This window comes from Pinus tabuliformis, chromosome 6, assembly GCF_031772625.1.
Source record: "Pinus tabuliformis cultivar Carrire ecotype Pingquan chromosome 6, CPIR1, whole genome shotgun sequence".
NCBI lineage: Eukaryota > Viridiplantae > Streptophyta > Pinopsida > Pinales > Pinaceae > Pinus > Pinus tabuliformis.
In genome coordinates, this window is record NC_142292.1 from 2027657313 (window position 1) to 2027676835 (window position 19523).

The 19523-nt window shown below is 40.9% G+C and overlaps 1 protein-coding gene across 1 annotated transcript in view; it reads right to left on the reverse strand.

Annotated features, from left to right (window-relative positions):
* The window catches only part of LOC149267387 (small RNA degrading nuclease 1-like), a 190409-nt gene that overhangs the window by 114850 nt on the left and 56036 nt on the right, over positions 1-19523 (reverse strand). The window lies entirely within an intron of this gene.

Below are 19523 nucleotides of genomic sequence, written 5' to 3' on the forward strand. Positions count from 1 at the left end.
AGGCTCTGAGAACGTGTGCGTCGCTGATCTGTAGGATCACCGGCAAGATCACATGCTGCATCTCGAGTAGCACGAACCCATTTTGGAAGCTCAGGAGCTGAAGGAGGATCCTGAGATGGTGGGGGAGGATTGTCATCCTCACTTTCATCATCTGAAGAAGAAATGTTTTCAAAGGTAGAAGAGATAGGAAGAGGTGGCACATCCGCCGGACTAGGCTCGCAGGCCGATATATTTTCATCAAATTTTACATCTCTTCTAATGATAACATTTTTGGACTTAAATGGAATAAGTCTATAGCCTTTGACATCTTCAGAATATCCAACAAAAGTACATTTTTCACTCTTAGGTTCTAAAGCTTTATGCTTTTCATCTGGAATATGGGCCCACGCTTCACTTCCAAAAACACGAAAGTGACTTACATCTGGTTTGATTGAGCTCCATGCTTCTTCTGGAGTGATATTCTTTAAAGCCTTAGTAGGAGTGCGATTTATTATGTAATTTGCACAGTTAATTGCTTCTGCCCAAAAACTAAGACCAAGTCCTTTATATTCTAGCATACAATTAGCCATTTCCTTTAAGGTGCGATTCTTCCTTTCAGCTACACCATTTTGTTGTGGAGTATATGGAACAGTATGTTGCATTTGAATTCCATTCTCAGTGCAATAGTTGATGAATGTGTTTTTAACATATTCTCCACCATTATCAGATCTTAACTTAAGAATTTGATGTCCAGATTGTTTTTCAACAAAGGCCTTGAAGGCCAAAAAAGTGTTAAATACTTCACTCTTGAGTTTTAAGAAGTATACCCAAGTGCGTCTGGAGAAATCATCAATGAAAGTTAAGAAGTACTTGCAACCAGAGAATGACACAACTGGAAGTGGACCACATAAATCACTATGCACAAGCTGTAAAGGGGCTGAGGCGTGCCAAGAGGCACGTTTTTCAAAACTGTCCCGATGATGTTTTCCGAGTACACATCCGGAACAAACACCATCTCTACAAGATACCATAGGAAGACCTGTCACCATATTTTCTTTAAATAGATGCTGAAGGGAGCGATAGTTTAAGTGACCAAATCGCTCATGCCAAAGTTTGCTCACTTCATCGTTATGAGCAACAAATACTGAGGGAAGATTTGATGACCCAGAGTTGTGAAATTTATACAACCTTGTAGAATCATCAGCAATGCCAGTAGCCAAAATCTGTTTAGGATCTTTTAAGTCCTTGATTACAACATCATGAGGTGAAAATTCAACGATTTTACCTTCACCTGAATGAGTTATCTGATATACAGATAGAAGGTTGCAGGATAAGGTTGGAACACATAATACATCATTAAACTGACCATTGTCTAGATGAACAGTTCCAGTCCCTACAACATTAAGAGATCTATCATCACCAACATATATATTTTTGGTGTTACAATCATTTAAAGAAGAAAACATGGCTTTGTTTTTGGCCATGTGGTAAGAAGCTCCAGAATCAATGAGCCACTCATGAGAATGAGAAGAAGAAGATACATTTAATGCATAGCCAGACCGAGATGCTTGACAACCACATGCAGAAAGTGTCATTCCTGAAGATGAAGTTGAAGTTGAAGATTGCCCCAAATGGATGTTATGCTTCTTCATTGCTGCTTCCAAGGCTTCCATTTTTTAAAGCATTTTGATTCTGAGTGGCCATCTCGATTACAAAAATTGCAATGTCTATCAGTCTTCTTCCCTTTGTTTTTATTTATCTTATCATTTTGTTGAAATGATTTTTCATTTTGGGGCTGAAATTGCTTAGGACCCTTGTTTGGTTTAGGACCATTCTTTTTAGGATATGACTTCTTAGGATTCTTTGAATTTGGTTGTTGCTGAGCGGCTAACGCTTCTTGGAAGAGTTTCCAAGATTAAGAAGACCAAGGTGTAAGAGTTTTTCTTGTTCTCTTATTAAAGAATCACAAAAAGAGTCAAAGGAAGGGGGCTTGTAGTCTTTTCCTTGAGAAATGAAGGCTTCTCTTGTAGAATGGAAGGTGGAAACAAATACAGAGTAGGCTGGTCCCAACTTAGTAAGGATGGAATAAATAAGGTTACTATCTTCTTTCTTAACCTTAACACCTTCCAAAAGATATCTAAGGGTCTTGAACTTAGACAAGAAATCTTCAATGCAAGAAAAATTATTAGGGTCCAATGTAAGCAACTCATTTTCAAGTTGATGGGCTCTAATTTCATTTTTAATCCCAAAAACTTTATTGATTTGTTCCATTGCTTCATGAGGAGTTTCAAGTTCTGCAATATGGAATCTAAGATCTGGAGAAATAGACATCCCTATCAAAGCACATGCTTGACCTTGTCTATTTTCCCATTTAGCAGCCTTGTATCATCTTTCTGTTTCTTTTCTTGGCCTGTGGCTATTCGGTAGAGAACTTTACTTCTAAGTAAATCCTCCATGTAGGACAACCATTGGAAGTAGTTGGTGTTGTCAAGGGTAACTTGGTATTGACTCTCCATTTCAACAGAAACTGAAGCTGAAGATGCTAAAAGTAAGTGTTCCAATGGATAGATCTCGAAAAATTAGGCTGGTTTTAAAAAAAACGGCTCTAAAAAAGGCTTCCGGATGAAGGAGTTATGGCTTTTTGAAAAAAAGTTGTTGAAGTTGCCGACGAAGTGCGGGAATGTGCGGAAATGAAAAAGTCCGCCCCCACAAAATGGAGACTTGAACCCAAGACCTCTACTCTCTTAAAATAGCTTTGAACCAATTGATCTATACAAAAAATTTGAGAGAGAGAGAGAGAAAGAGAGAGGGGGGGGGGCTTTGGGTTGCGTGCTTGCTTTGAGAAAGTTCTTTTTCCCTACAAAACAAAAAACACAAAACCCAACACGGACATGCAAAGAAAACGAACCTTACGGCTCGAAGTTAGCTTTACCCAAAAAACTAAATATTTTCAAAAATTGATCCTTGCGGCTCAAAGTTAGCTTTAGCCGAAAAACTAAATATTTTTCTCAATGTTTCTGATTTTCCGAGATCACACTAAGGTGCAGGGAAAAGAGCATACGCATGAGAAAAATCCTTCCTTTCTGTTTCTGATTTGCCCAGATCGCACAAAGTCGCAGGGCAAAGAGCATACGCAGAAATGAAAGGTATAGATCCGGTTTAAAAAAAAGCTAAATAAACCGAAACCGAAATAAGCAGAGAGAAAATAACAGTAAACTGCAAATAAACATTGTATACCTCCAGATCTTAAAAATGACGCAGCTAGGGCTACCGGAAACCTTTTCGCGTGAAACGAAAGGGGTTCCTCACTGGAACAGATGCTCCGAACACAACAGAGCAGTCCTCTCGGCCCGAAAGCAGTGAGAAACAGCAGATCTAGGAAACGGCAGTCAGATGCAGTTCTACCGGCTTCAGATTTGGATCACCAACGGACGCGGCCCTCAAATAGCTCTGATACCATGTAGGAATTTACAGGGTAAGTTCCTCAGAAAGAACACCAAAAGGACACCGCTCACAACCAGATCACAGATCAATACACCAGTATTTTTGACGTGGTTAAAACCCTCAAAGAGGGAAACAGTGCACGGCCTGAGCCAACACGGCCACTTCAGGCAATTTATTAATCAAAGAATGAAAATTTACATAAGCTTCTCTCATGCACGGATTACCCTACAAATGACCCTCCATGCGCTTTAAATAGAATTCATGGACCAATCGGGTGTTAAGCCACGGATCAAGTGTCGGTAATACCGAGGAGAGAATGAACCGTCGGATCACTACATATCGTGACCGTCGGATTGTAAGTTACAAAATGTACAACAGTAAAGAAACACACTTTACCTAACTCTATACTAGACCAAGTTGTACTTAACTATTTCCTATGTGTCGGAATATCCTAACACATATGCTACTACGTTGGCTTTCCCTTTCTTATGTAGAAAGTGTTTTCTGTTGGAGAAGGTATTGCGGACTATTATGGTCTGTTCGTATTAAAAAGTTACTTCCCAAGAGATATTGTCTCCACTTGGCTAATGCATGCATAATGGTGACCATTTCCTTGTTGAATGTAGACTTTATACATCCACATTCACTTTTATTGAGCTTCCTTCTTTCAAATGCTATTGGATGCCCATCATGTACCAACATTGCTCCTATTCCAAAAATTGAATCTTCACATTCAATTACAAAGGGCTTTGAAAAGTCTGGAGTTACTAATACAAGTGCATTAGACATAATTTCCTTTAAGGCTTCAAAACACTTTTCTGCCTTATCATCCCATTGAAATGAGTTATTCTTTAAAAGATTTGTCAGGGGTGCGGTTACATGAGCATAGTTTTGAATAAACTTTTTATAATATCCATTCAACCCTAAGAATCCTCTTAACTTGGTGATGTTAGTTGATTTGGGCCATTCTTTTATAGCCTTGATCTTATTAGGATCTACTTTTACTCCTTCCTTGGATATTATGTGTCTGAGGTACTCAACTTCTTCCTTCCCAAAAGTGCATTTGGACATATTTGCATAAAACTGATGTTCTTCTAATATAGTGAGAACTTGCTCCAGATGTTGTAGATGCTCCTTCCATGTTTTACTATAGACTAGAATATCATCAAAGAAAACTAGCACAAACTTCCTTAGATATGGTCGAAATACCTCATTCATGGTAGCCTGGAAGGTTGTTGGAGCATTAGTTAACCCAAAAGGCATTACCTTAAACTTGTAATGACCTTCATGAGTTCAAAAAGTGGTCTTCGCTATGTCCTCTAATCTTATTTTGATTTGGTAGTATCCCGATCACAATTCCAATTTTGAAAAGTATTTGGCGCCATGAAGTTCATCTAGCATTTCATCTATAAAGGGAATATGGAACTTATTCTTAATTGTTATCTTGTTCAATCCTAGATAATATACACATAGTATAAACGATCCATCCTTCTTTCAGACTAGAACTATCGGAGTAGCGTAAGGATTTCTACTTTTTGTGATGATACACACTTTAAAAGGTCTTGGACTAATCTTTCGATTTCAGTTTTTTGATGATGTGGATACCTATATGGCTTGATGTTGACAAGATTTGTTCACGATTTGACTTCGATTATGTGTTCAAATTCTCTTTCAGGTAGCATCGATAGTCAAAGATCTTGGAATACCTTCTTGTGCTTTTGAATTAACTCCTGAACTTTAGGTGGTTCTTTGCTAATAAATTTTGAGGCCAACATTTCCATCTAATGACACTGCAGTATGTAAGTAGTTGCTCCTTTTCAAATCAGCTTCATCATCTGGTAGGATGATACAATTTGATTCTCAGGTAGTTAAAAATGATATAGCTTATATTTATGCCCTTCCCATCTAAACTTTATAAATTGCTTTTTATGGTCAGCAGAGTAAGTACTTAAGTTTTTCAGACATTGGACACCTAGGGCCACATTCACTCCTCCGAGCGAAACCGTGTAAAATGGGGATTCTAAATTGTAGTCCTGAATCTGCAATTTGACCTTATGGCATTTTCCTACTTTTTCGATCTTCTTTCCATCTACTACCATCACTTTCATATTAGGCACTGGATATGTGATGATGTTGATCCTTTTCGCAATATTTGAGTCTAAAAAATTGTGAGTGCTTCTCGTATCTAAAGCGACAAAAGCAAAAGCAAAAGCGGCAAAAAGCGACAGTTGAGAAACTTACCTAGAAAAGCAGCGCAAATGGAATCCAAATCTCATTGTCCTCGTGAGAATGCGTAGATCTCTAAAGACAAGTGTGAGAATGAGCTCTAGTATAGATTTCTTATATAGATGACCACCCACGAGATTAAGGTTAGGGTTTCGGGTGTGCATGCCTAAAATCAAGGAGCCACTCGTAGATGACCTAAACATGTCAGATGATCAAATTAGAAACAGGTGCCACATTGTCAATTAGAAGTGCTCATGGTTATTGACGCAAGCCCCCAAGGCTTGGTATGCTCGGATTGATGGATACCTGATGAAACTTGGATTCAACAAAAGTGATGTGGATCCTGACCTCTACTTCAAGGTTGTCCAAGGTATGCCTTTGATTTTGGTTTTATATGTTGATGATTTGTTCATGACAGGTGCAGCGCCTTTGATCATCCAGTGTAAGAGGGAGCTTGCCTCCAAATTTGAGATCAAAGATCTCGGGTTGATGCACTATTTCTTGGGCTTAGACGTGTAGCATAAACCTGAACAGATTTTCCACGGCCAAGGAAAATATATTGTCAAACTCTTGGAGATATTTGGGATGGTGGATTGCAAATCCATGGCCACACCGATGGAGGCAAACTATAAGAAGTTATGTGGTGATGTTGCAGGACCAGATCTAGCAAATCCTTCTATGTACCAGCAATTGATTGGGCCTTTGATGTTTCTAGTCAACACCAGGCCAGATATATGTTTCGCTATTAAAACCTTGACCCAGTTCATGTTGAAACCTTTGCATGCTCATTGGGTGGCGGCAAAACATGTGTTGAGATATTTACATGGGACGATCAATTATGGACTAAGATATGCGTCTCATGATGATTTGAGACTACATGGATATACATATGCAAATTTGTTAAAATTGGCAACTAGGGCCAAACTCCATGTGGGTCATCTTATTTATGGCAGCTGATATTTTTCTTGGATCCCTCTCATCGAGAGGTGTAGGATTGATCTAAAGATCATCCAATTCCGATAAGTATTCATGGAGTTATGAATTTATTTGTGTTATAAGACAATTCATCAAGGTCAGCCAGCAACCAAATAAGCCCCACATGTGCTCAACATTTTAGTATAAAAGGAGATGACTTGAGAGTCATTTCTCACACACACTTCTATCTTGATTTCTCAACACTTGTCTTGGGTTTTAGTGGAAGAGAAATCTAGGAGTGGAAGCCCTAGACGTTGAAGGAAAGAAGACTAAGGGAGCTGCCTTAGAGGAAATGCCCTAGCCCTAGACGTTGTCAAAGAAGAAGTCAAAAACGTTGTCAACGAAGCATGCCCTAGCCGCAAACTTAGAGGAATCTTATCACAGCTAAGAGAGGCCCTAATGTTGTCCAAAAGGCAGCCCTAAACGCAGTCTAAGAGCAGCCCTAAACGTTGTCCAAAAGGCAGCCCTAGATGCAGTCTAAGAGCAGCCCTAAACGCAATCTAAGAGCAGCCCTAAACGTTGTCCAAAAGGCAGCCCTAGAAGCAGTCTAAGAGCAGCCCTAAACGCAGTCTAAAGGGCAGCCCTAAACGCTGTCTAAAGGCAGCGCTAACGTAGTCTAAAGGGAGCCCTAACACTAACCTACGGTGCGCAGGCCTAATATGGCTGAAAAGGTGGGCTGTAGGTGACCCTCAAAACAGGGACAGCATGAGAGTTTGAGGACTCAAACATGCCCAGGACAGCAATGCTAATAAATGGGACAGTTGAGCTACATGGTGTTGCTAAGACACATGGGACAGCAGCAAGTATGGCAAGGCTAAGGGGACAGCAGCAAGGTATAGCATGACTGTTAGGGACAGAAACTACACCTATATATCTAGGCAGCAGTGGTGGGACAGCAGCATACTATGATGAGACAACAATGACATTGATGGGACAGCAACATATTATGATGGGACAACAATGACATTGATGGGACAGCAGCATACTATGATGGGACAGCAACATACTATGATGGGACAGCAATGACCTTGATGGGACAACAGCATACTATGATGGGACAGCAATGACATTGATGGAATAGCAATGACATTGATGGGACAGCAAGCTAACATGGAATGGCTATGTCACTAATAGTGGGACAGCAGTATGCCACATAGGACAGCAATGGCTCGCATGGTGCAACAATGGCACATGGGACAGCAGTGCAACATAAGGTGCAGCAGTATGATGTGTACAGCATGGTCATGAGGTCCAAAATTGTGATGATGGGTGCAACATGGTGCAGCGCAGTGAGGTGTATGCCACATAGGACAGCAATGGCTCGCATGGTGCAACAATGGCACATGGGACAGCAGTGCAACATAAGGTGCAGCAGTATGATGTGTACAGCATGGTCATGAGGTCCAAAATTGTGATGATGGGTGCAACATGGTGCAGCACAGTGAGGTGTAGCATGATCACGAGATGCAGCACAATAATAGGTGAAGGAGTCACCTTGGAGAATCAGTTGAAGCAACATGTCTTTAACTAATCTCATGTATCATCTTCTTAGAGATGATCTATGCTCTTATCTAGATAAGTCAAAATGTTGACTTCTATTGTAAATGTACTCTCTCTCTCTCTCTCTGCTAAACTATTGAAGAACATATAAGAAGAATTGATCAAGGGTTTCCCCACATTAGGGTTCGTCCCTGGCTAGCACCACATCTTGTGTCCTCTTGTCTTCTGCAATTTATGTTTATGTTCTATCTGCAATTTACTTTAATGCTGATGTGATTGCTAATCTGGAAAAGGAATTGAGCTAACTGCGAAAATTGAAATAAATTGCTCTAAGCATAGAACATACCTAAAATTAACATGGTATCAGAGTTGAGGTGAAGACAAAGCCCAAGCAAGAGTGAAAAAGCAATCACCAAAGACGGTTGGGAAGGGACGAGGGGATCAGTGGATTCTTCATCCCTCTTCAAATTCACCAAGGGTGAAATCGAAGCAGAGAATATTATCAGAATGGCGCAACGGAAGCTTCTGATGGCCTACCTAAAGATCACTTCAATGGGAAGTCCGGATCTAAGGGTGGAAGGAAAGGCAAATGCCTTGTTTGTAATAAGTTCAACCATTATGCAAAGGAGTGTCTGAATGGTAGGGACACATCACTTGATGATGATAACAATCATTCCATAGACATCTTCAATGGTCGGAGGAATGACAGATAATGCAAGTTATCAAGAAAACGGTCGACTCTTCAAGAAAGCAAGGAACCCCAAGTATGAAGAATCAAATGTTGTTTCTGATAAGATAAAGAAGCGTTATCTTGTATTGGCCCTCTCCTTCAGATTCTGTGGGAATCTAGCTTATTGATTGTAGCGCTTCAAGGCACTTCAACGGATAGACGGGTGATCTCTCTAATTTAGTAGAGATAGAAACAATCGTGGGATTATACTTGGAGCCGATGCCACCTATCCCGGAAAGGGTGTAGGGAATGTTACCCCTCAATTGAATGAGGGTAACTCGATTAATTTACAAGAATCTCTTTATGTACCTGATCGCAAGAAGACACATGGGGACCATTGGGGACCATGTCAATTGACACATCTCGTCTACTTTATGGGGCCCTACCCGATATGAGTCAGAAGGTGACAGGGATGCCTAAATTCAAGAAGAGCATGAAGGTACATGTCTGAGATGTACCGAAGGAAAATATTACACGGGGATCATTCCCCTCATGTAGCAGGTCCATAGATTTGGAACAACCTGAGGGGTTTGAGATTCATGATCGGGAATCTCGTGTATGCAGGTGGAAGAAAGCCCTTTATGGCTTGAATCAAGCGTAATATCAGAGGATTGATAACCGTCTGATGAAGCTGAGATTCACTAGGAGTGAAGTCGATCCAAACCATTGCTTGAAGGTTGTAGATGATAGACCTCTCATACTAGCACCTTATGAGGACAACCTCTTTCTGACAGGTGCAAACCCTCTCATTTGCAGAAGTAAGAGGGAATTGAATTTCGGATGTGGAATGGTAAACTGCAAGCCCGTGACTAACTCAAGGATCTTAACTTTCAAAAGTTATATGGTACTGATGCCGAACCAGATTTGGGAAATGCCTCTGAGTTTCATAAACTCATTCACGTTGATGTTCTTGGTGAACTTTCGTCCGAACATATGCTTTGCAGTTATCATGATGAGCTCATTATATGGTTGAGCCTCACTAGATTGGTGCCAAGAATCTTCTCAGATATCTTCGGGGCACAATCTCTCATGGATTGAGATACACTGCCCGAAATATGAAGTTGCATGATTATTCGAATGTTGACTGGGCAGGCAGTGTGGAGGATCATCAAAACACTTCTCAGTGTTGGTTCTCTTTGGGTTCTGCTTCGATATCCTGGATGAGCAGGAAGCAAAACTCGGTTGCTATAAGTATCACTGAGATCGAATACATAACTATGAGTATGATCTCATGTGAAGCTTCCTGGTTGTGGAAACTCTTCAGCGAGCTATTTGTACACATGATGAATACCACCGTGATCCTCTGTGACAACCAGGGGGAGATTAGATTGTTGAGGAATCCAGTATTCAATGATTGCTCCAACAGATAGACATCAGATACTACCTTATCTGGGATATGGTACGGCGATGAGCGAGGAGGCTCCATCACATTGAGACTAATGTACAGGTCGCAGACATTTTGTCAAAGCCACGGGGAAAGGTCAAATTTGTGACTTTCCCGAACAACTTGGAGTCGTTGAGAGACCTTCTTATAAGGGTCATGCATGTTGCATGCATTGAGCTCTGGGAGCTCCAGGGGGCTTGGGGTACTTATGGGAGCAACACACGACCATAGAGCGACTCACCCTCCCCTAATGCTGCGTTGTGTACAAGGTGAATGGCTCAACCTTCCCCTATGATACCCCGAGTCGACTTAGCAATAGGACGACTGGTTCTTCTGTCGAGGCATCCTACTCATGCAGTCTGGGACTCATGGGAAATAACTCTCATCTGGCCAATGAGCAGGGAAATGGGGTTAGGGACCATAGTAGTACTATCGATGGACGCATCGTTGTATCTACCGTAACCCCAATGCTAGGATGACCTCCATTGATCTGGGATCAGTATGAGTGGTTTGAGACACTCTCTTGTGACATTGATCTGGGATTAATAAAACTGACTTCAAGTCAGTAAGAGTGATATGACTCATTCTCTTGGAACTGATTTGGGATCAATAAAAGTGGTATGACACACTCTCTTCATATGGAACTGACTTCAGGTCAGTAGAGAATGGTATGAGACATTCTCGATCAATTCTTCTTCTTCATGGTTCAGAAAAGCAGAGTAGAGCAGAACAGAGCAGTGCAGGACACTGATGGCAGAGATAGTACAGTTAGACAGATGGATCAGCGGATGGAATTCTCCCTAGTTGAGAGGGAGTGTTAAAATTGGCAACTAGGGCCAAACTCCATGTGGGTCATCTTATTTATGGCAGCTGATATTTTTCTTGGATCCCTCTCATCGAGAGGTGTAGGATTGATCTAAAGATCATCCCATTTCGATAAGTATTCATGGAGTTATGAATTTACTTGTGTTATAAGACAATTCATCAAGGTAGGCCAACAACCAAATAAACCCCACATGTGCTCAACGTTTTAGTACAAAAGGAGATGACTTGAGAGTCATTTCTCACACACACTTCTACCTTGATTTCTCAACACTTGTCTTGGGTTTTAGTGGAAGAGAAATCTAGGAGTGGAAGCCCTAGATGTTGGAGGAAAGAAGACTAAGGGAGCTTCCCTAGAGGAAATGCCCTGGCCCTAGACGTTGTCAAAGAAGAAGTCAAAAACGCTGTCAAGGAAGCATGCCCTACCCGCAGTCTTGGAGGAATCTTATCACAGCTAAGAGAGGCCCTAACGTTGTCCAAAAGGCAACCCTAGACGTAGTCTAAGAGCAGCCCTAAACACTGTCCAAAAGGCAGCCCTAGAAGCAGTCTAAAAGCAACCCTAAACGCAGTCTAAAGGGCAGCCCTAAACGCTGTCTAAAGGCAGCCCTAACGTTAACCTACGGTGCCTTAGATGCAAGCCTAATACGGCTGAAAAGGTGGGCTGTAGGTGACCCTCAAAACAGGGACAGCATGAGAGTTTGAGGACTCAAACATGCACAGGACAGCAATGCTAATAAATGGGACAGCTGGTCTACATGGTGCTGCTAAAACACATGGGACAGCAGCAAGTATGGAAAGGCTAAGGGGACAGTAGCAAGGTATAGCATGACTGTTAGGGACAGCAACTACACCTATATATCTAGGCAACAGTGATGGGACAGAAGCATACTATGATGGGACAGCAACATACTATGATGGGACAGCAATGACATTGATGGGACAGCGACATACTATGATGGGACAGCAGCAAAAACAATGGGACAATAAACTAACATGGAATGGCTATGTTATTAATAGTGGGACAGCAGTATGCCACATAGGACAGCAATCGCTAGCATGGTGCAACAATGGCACATGGGACAGCAGTGCAGCATAAGGTGCAGCGGTATGATGTGTACAGCATGGTCATGAGGTCCAGCATTGTGATGATGCGTGCAACATGGTGCAGCACAATGAGGTACAGCATGATGACGAGATGCAGCACACTGATAGGTGAAGGAGTGACCTTGGAGAATCAGTTGAAGCAGCATGTCTTCAACTGATCTCATGTATCATCTTCTTAGAGATGATCTATGCTCTTATCTAGATAAGTCAAAATGTTGACTTCTGTTGTAAATGTACTCTCTCTCTCTCTCTCTCTCTCTCTCTCTGTTGAACTATTGAAGAACATATAAGAAGAATTGATCAAGGGTTTCCCCACATTGGGGTTTGTCCGTGGCTAGCGCCACATCTTGTGTCCTCTTGTCTTGGCTTGTCTTCTGCGATTTATGTTTATGTTCTATCTGCAATTTACTTTAATGCTGATGTGATTGTTAATCTGGAAAAGATATCGAGCTAAGTGTGAAAATTGAAATAAATTGCTCTAAGCATAGAACATACCTAAAATTAACAAAATTGGGCTTGGAGTGTTACTGACAGAAAAAGCACATCAAAGTGTTGCTTTAGCTTGGGATATGAGTCCCCGTGTTTTAAAAATTGGTCGGTCTGAACCGGTAACCAGTCAAACTAGCTGGTTAGCAAACCACCGGGTCAAACCGGCTTTAAAACCTGGTTTACCTCCTCATTTCGCCTTTTTTTCCCTAACTGGTCCTAACCGGCCGGTAGGCTTTGTCCTAAACCGGCCGGTTTACTGCTAGGGCAACTATAACCCCTACAAAATGCATTTTTGTGAGTTTTGAAGCTGTTTTGAGGGAAATTTGGGGTTGTTTTCCTCCAAAAATAGTCCCTCCAAGAAAACATGCCTACCCTCTCATTTTCCTGACACATCTCAACCCTAACAATGTTGGAAATTAATGGTAATGTTAAATTCTTAGAGTAAAAGTGACATTTCCTTTAATTTTCATTTTCATCATTTTACTTAAATTTTTAACATTACCTTGAAATGACTCAGGATGTTTGAGAGTGGTTTCGACCTCATTGGATTTTATATGGAGAAACTAGAATTTTAGATTTCACTCAAAATTCAGCAGACTTAATCGTTTTCAGGATTTCCTGGTTTGGGGGTTTGAAATGTTTCCATTTGATTTTACCATGCGTGAGGGTATGAGATTGGCATTTGATCAAGAGCGTGAATCCCTTTAAGAACCTTGATCATGGTGGCATTGATTGTTGAACTTTGTTGATGTTGGTGGTAATGATTGTTGAACTCCTCTACCATGGCCTTAACAAGAATGCACCCTTCACTCAAAGGAAAACCACTGGTTAGACATGCTAATCTTTTGCTACCACATTATAGGGTTGAGGAGATGAACCCTTCACTCAAACCAAAATCATTGGTTAGGCATGTTAAACCTTTTCAATTTCTATCATGTTATAAGGCTGAGCAATCCAAGTCTGAAGACTTTGAGCTAGATGATGTTCATGTATCTCTTGTTGATGATGTTTATGTATTTCTAGTAGCATTGAATCAATGATGAGTTTCATGAGTGACCATGTTGATCAGTGATTTGTAGTTTTGATGTCTATTTTTGCTATTACTAGAGTTGTAGAGGAGTTTTATGAGTCCTCAAACTCAGAGGCATATTATTTATGTAGCTCATGTTGATGATATCTTGTCTAGTAGTGGTGATGAGTTTGATCATGATGAGGAGTGATCATGTTGTTGATCAATGATATGTAGACTTGTAGTAGTTCAGTGACCCCATACCTTAGAGCATTGTTTTCGGACTCTAGAGGCCATTTAGAGCCTCATTGATTATGTATTTTGTTACAGATATGTATTGCGCTCGATGCCATTTTGATATATTCACCTTTACATGGCATATAGATGAGGAAACTTGCATATTTTGTTTCTATTGGCTTGGAATCATGGTTTTAAATCTTAAAAATAGTATTTTTTCATTAAAAAATAATTATTTAATGGATTTTTTTAAACCAGTTCGTTTAGACCTAACCAGTCCCAGTTCGACCGGTTCCGGTTTGAAACCGAGTTCATTAGATGGACCGGCCTGGTCACTGGTTCCGGTTTTTAAAACATTGGATATGACATAATTTCCTACATGAGCAAGAAGCGAGGATTTGTCACTCTCAGTAAAGCTGAGGCAGAGTATATTGCAGATAGTATGGCTAGTTGTGAGGCAGTGTGGCTATGGAAGCTCTTTGTCGAGCTTTTTGATCATGTGCCAGATACAACCGTTATATACTGTGACAATCAAAGCAGGATTAGGCTTTCAAAGAATCCAATATTCCATGACAGGTTGAAGCACATTGAGATCAAGTACCATTGCGTCAAAGATATGGTACTGAGAGGAGCCATGAGGCTCCAACACATCTCGGCAGATGAGCAGGTTGCAGACATTCTACCCAAGCCTTTGCCAAAAGAAAAGTTCTTATTCCTCAGAGAGCAACTTTGAGTGTAGGAGAATGTATCCTTCCTTGGGAGGGAACAATGTTAATTAAGAACACTTAGATAGCTCATATGAGGCAGCGCATATTTTTATTGGATTCCTTTCTTCGAGAGGTGTAGGATTGATCTAAAGACCATCCCATTCTGACATGAACAAATGGAATATGAAATTATTTTGATTATGGACAAATTGTCAAGGTCGGCCAGCGAACTCATGTAGGCTCAGAATCCCAACAATCACGTCTATTCATCCTCAACATTTGCATATAAATACATGGTGCCTCCTCCTCATTTGGACACTTTACTCACTCACAATCTTCTATCTCTTTCATTTGTTTGGGTACAAAATTAAGAGGTTTCTCTCCACACGTGCGAAGAAAAGGAAGGGTTTTTTGTTCCAGCAATTGACCAAAGTTGACCAAAATTGCAGAGGTTGTTTTTTACTTACATTGACCAAGCGTTGACCTGTTTTGAGTGTAGTTTTGGGTGGAGGATTTCTGTTTGAGCAAGCCGCAGTTTTAGGCACAAAATCCGAGGCAATCTGACCTCTATTTAACTAGCGTTGACTGTGTTGGGGCTGGATGCTGCGTTGACTTCTGTTTACCGGGTTGACTAGACGTTTTCAGACTGTTTTTGGGCTATTTAGACTTGCTATTGGAGGCCAAAGTTGACTGGGTTTGACCGAGCTGAATTGAGGAAGAATTCTGCCCTGTTGACCAGCATTGATTTTCTGGTTAGGGCTTTTTGTTTCTGCTATTTGACTGATCAAATTTTCACTGTAATTGGGCAAGTGAATATTATATATTGTACTCTCTCTCTCTACTAAACTTTTGAAGAATTATAAGAAGAATTGATCAAGGGTTTCCCCACATTGGGGTTTGTCCCTGGCTGGTGCCATATCTTGTGTCCTCTTGTCTTGGCTTGTCTTCTACTGTTATTGTTTATGTTATATCTGCATTTTACTATCATGTTGATGTGATTGCTAAACTGGATATTGATATTGGGCTTATAAAGAAATTGAAGTAAAATTGCTTTAAGCATAGAACATACTATTGTTATCCTCAAATTAACAGGAGCTTGCCTCCGAATTTGAGATGAAAGATCTCGAGTTGATGCACTATTTCTTGGGCTTAGAGGTGTAGCATAAACCTGAACAGATTTTCCTCAGCCAAGGAAAATATATTGTCAAACTCTTGGAGATATTTGGGATGGTGGATTGCAAATCCATGGCCACACCGATGGAGGCAAACTTCAAGAAGTTATGTGGTGATGTTGCAGGACCAGATCTAGCAGATCCTTCTATGTACCAGCAATTGATTGGGGCTTTGATGTTTCTGGTCAACACCAAACCAAATATATGTTTGCTATTAAAACCTTGAGCCAGTTCATGTTGAAACCGTTGCGTGCTCACTAGGTGGCCGCAAAACATGTGTTGAGATATTTACATGGGACGATCAATTATGGACTGAGATATGCGTCTCATGATGATTTGAGACCACATGGATATACATATGCAAATTGGGCTTGGAGTGTTACTGACAGGAAAAAGCACATCAGGGTGTTGCTTTAGCTTGGGATATGACATAATTTCCCACATGAGCAGGAAGCGCAGATCTGTCACTCTCAATATAGCCGAGGCATAGTATATTGTAGCTAGTATGGCTAGTTGTGAGGCAGTGTGGCTATGGAAGCTCTTTGCAGAGCTATTTGATCATGTGCCAGATATGACCGTTATATACGGTGACAATCAATGCGGGAGCAGGCTTTCAGAGAATCCAATATTCCATGACAGGTTGAAGCACATTGAGATCAATTACCACTACATCAAATATATGGTACTAAGAGGAGCCATGAGGCTCCAACGCATCTCAACAAATGAGCAAGTTGCAGACATTCTGCCCAAGCCTTTGCCAAAAGCAAAGTTCTTATTCCTCAGAGAGCAACTTGGAGTGTAGGAGAATGTATCCCTCCTTGGGAGGGAACACTGCTAATTAAGAATACTGAGCATATGCTCTTCACCCAGTCTTTCGACTAGCCATGGACTTGGTGGAGGGGGGATAAGCAATGACGCTCATGGGTGTGAGGGTACTCATTGGAGCAATGGACTTGGCTGAGTACATACCCCAGTATGCATCCTACCCACAAGTCACCTTTGTGTCATTATTGACCAAGGGCCATATTGAGATGGTTAAGCTTGTCCGGATTGCCACCCATCTGGCCAATGGGTGACGAGATTTAGCTGTGTGTGATCTTTACCAAGGTTGGACGCGACTGCCATGCACTTGGTTGTGATAAATTGATCTCCCCAAGTGTTGGATCAAGTTGGGTGAGGATCAGTGAGTGGACATAAGGTGTGTGATCTTTACCAAGGTCATTTACAACTGCCATGGACTTGGTTGTGGTAAATCGATCTCCCCTATTGTCAATGTGGATCATTCTTCTTTTTCTATGGATCAAGTTCATTATTATTCAGCTGATATGAAATGAGATGAGATGTTGGTGCAGCTATCAACTTCCCTCGTGTTGAGACATGTACATATGAGATGAGATTTATGGTGCAGCCGAAAATCCCTCCCTAGCTGAGAGGAAGTGTTGAAAATTAGCAGCTTCGATCAGAATTTCATTAACAAAATGATGGAGAAATTTCAATTATTCAAGTTGAGCATAGGGTGTGTGATCTTTAACAAGGTCATTTATGACTGCCATGGACTTGGTTGTGGTAAATCGATCTCCCCTATTGTCGATGTGGATCATTCTTCTTCTTCTATGGATCAAGTTCATCATTATTCAGCTCATATGAAATGAGATGAGATGTTGGTGCAGCTATCAACTTCCCTTGTGTTGAGACATGTACATATGAGATGAGATTTATGGTGCAGCCGAAAATCCCTCCCTAGCTGAGAGGAAGTGTTGAAAATTAGCAGCTTCGATCAGAATTTCATTAACAAAATGATGGAGAAATTTCAATTCTTCAAGTTGAGCATAGGGTGTGTGATCTTTAACAAGGTCATTTATGACTGCCATGGACTTGGTTGTGGTAAATCGATCTCCCCTATTGTCAGTGTGGATCATTCTTCTTCTTCTATGGATCAAGTTCATCATTTCTCAGTTGATGTGATATGAGATGAGATGTTGGCGCAGCTATCAGCGTCCCAGGTCCCTCATGTTGAGACATGTACAGAGGAGATGAGACTTATGGTGCAGCCGAAAATTCCTCCCTAGCTGAGAGGGAGTGTTGAAAATTGGCAGCTTCAATCAGTATTTCATTAACAAAATGTTGGAGAAAATTAAATTCTTAAAGTTTGACCAAGTTGGCCCTAAGGAACACAAGTCAGCCCCACAGTGAAAAAGGCTCCTCTAAAACCAAATATAAATACATCATCATTGGAGATCATTTTGGCAAATTTCATCATCACAATTCAATCTGAAAATCAGAGTCAAATTCACACATGCGAAGGAGCAAGGAGACATTCTCTATTGTGCGTTGACCAGCGTCTTTCTCTCTCTTTTGACTTGTGTTGACCTGGGCTGATTGGAATTGTTTGACCGAGTTTTTGGACTGTCTTGAGAGGCTGAATATTCCAAGAGACTTTGACTCTGTTTGACCGCATTTATTATCTCTATTCTGGGCACATTGACTGAGATTGACCACAGGTTAACTCTCTCTTATTTAATCGAGAATTACAGGACTATTAAACTGAGGTTTTGACCGAGATTTTGACTGAGGAAAGAGGTCGAATCTTTGACTGGGAATATTCTTTTAGTTGACCGAATCTCTAACTCTGCAGTTGACCAAACTTGGACCGTTTCTCTCTGTGTTGACCACAGATTGACTGTTGACTTTGACCAAATTCTCTGTGGAAGTTGCAGGCCAAAATTTGGCCCTTTGACCAGACTGTTGACTAGTAACAAATTGTTGATTTTATCACTCATTTGACTGGATTTGACTTGGATGTCTTAGAAGTCAAAGGTTGACTTTGACTGGATTTAACTTGGTTGTCTTGGAAGTCAAAGGTTGACTTTGACTGTTTATGGATGTACAAATTGGGCTATGTATCTCAGCTGAACATTGATTGAATATCTAAGAAGAAGAAGAATTGATTCTGGGCTTTCCCCCTTGTGGGGTTTTGCCTGGTCTTTGACCAAAATCTTTGTGTCTCACTGTGCTTGGCTATCTTCTATTGTGCATTACTGTTTACTGTTCTATCTTATAATTACTTAACTGTTACTAGGGTGAAGGAAATTGAATGCTACATTGTTTTAAGTAATTATTGCAGCATAGAACTTTAGAAGAATTAACAAAAGCCTACCAACTTGTGTGTTTTATTAATCTACTTAGCAAAATCTCAGGAATTGATTACTAAATACTGGGAAAAATTCCCTTCCAATTCTATGTTCCTCAAAACACAAATCTGCGCACCCTTGATCAACTCGGTCTCTCTCATGCACAGTTGTACGAACTGTACAGGCTATGACTGCCTCCTGCACAAGCACAAGCCAAATCAGCCCTGAAGTGATGCACTTTGCCTGTATAAATCTCTTGAGGCTATTCGGCCTCTCTCTCTGCATTCACGCGCTGATCTGTAAACTTCTTGCTAAGCTCGGACACACAAATTTCTCTAGTGCATAAACACATGATTTACCAAACCTGCGCCCTTCCTCTTTATAGAATCGAACTAGCTCCTCAACTCAAGTGAACTGGCTCCCTGAACTAATGTCGAACTGGCTCCTTGATGTCAAGTCGAACTGGCTCCTTGATCTCAAGTCGAACTGGCTCCTTGAACTCAAGTCAAACTGCCTTAATGAACTGAAGTCGAACAATGACTAAATCTCCATACATTGCTGAGTTCGATTTACTATTTTTGACTATAGGGAAATTAGAGAATTTTCCCAAGTCA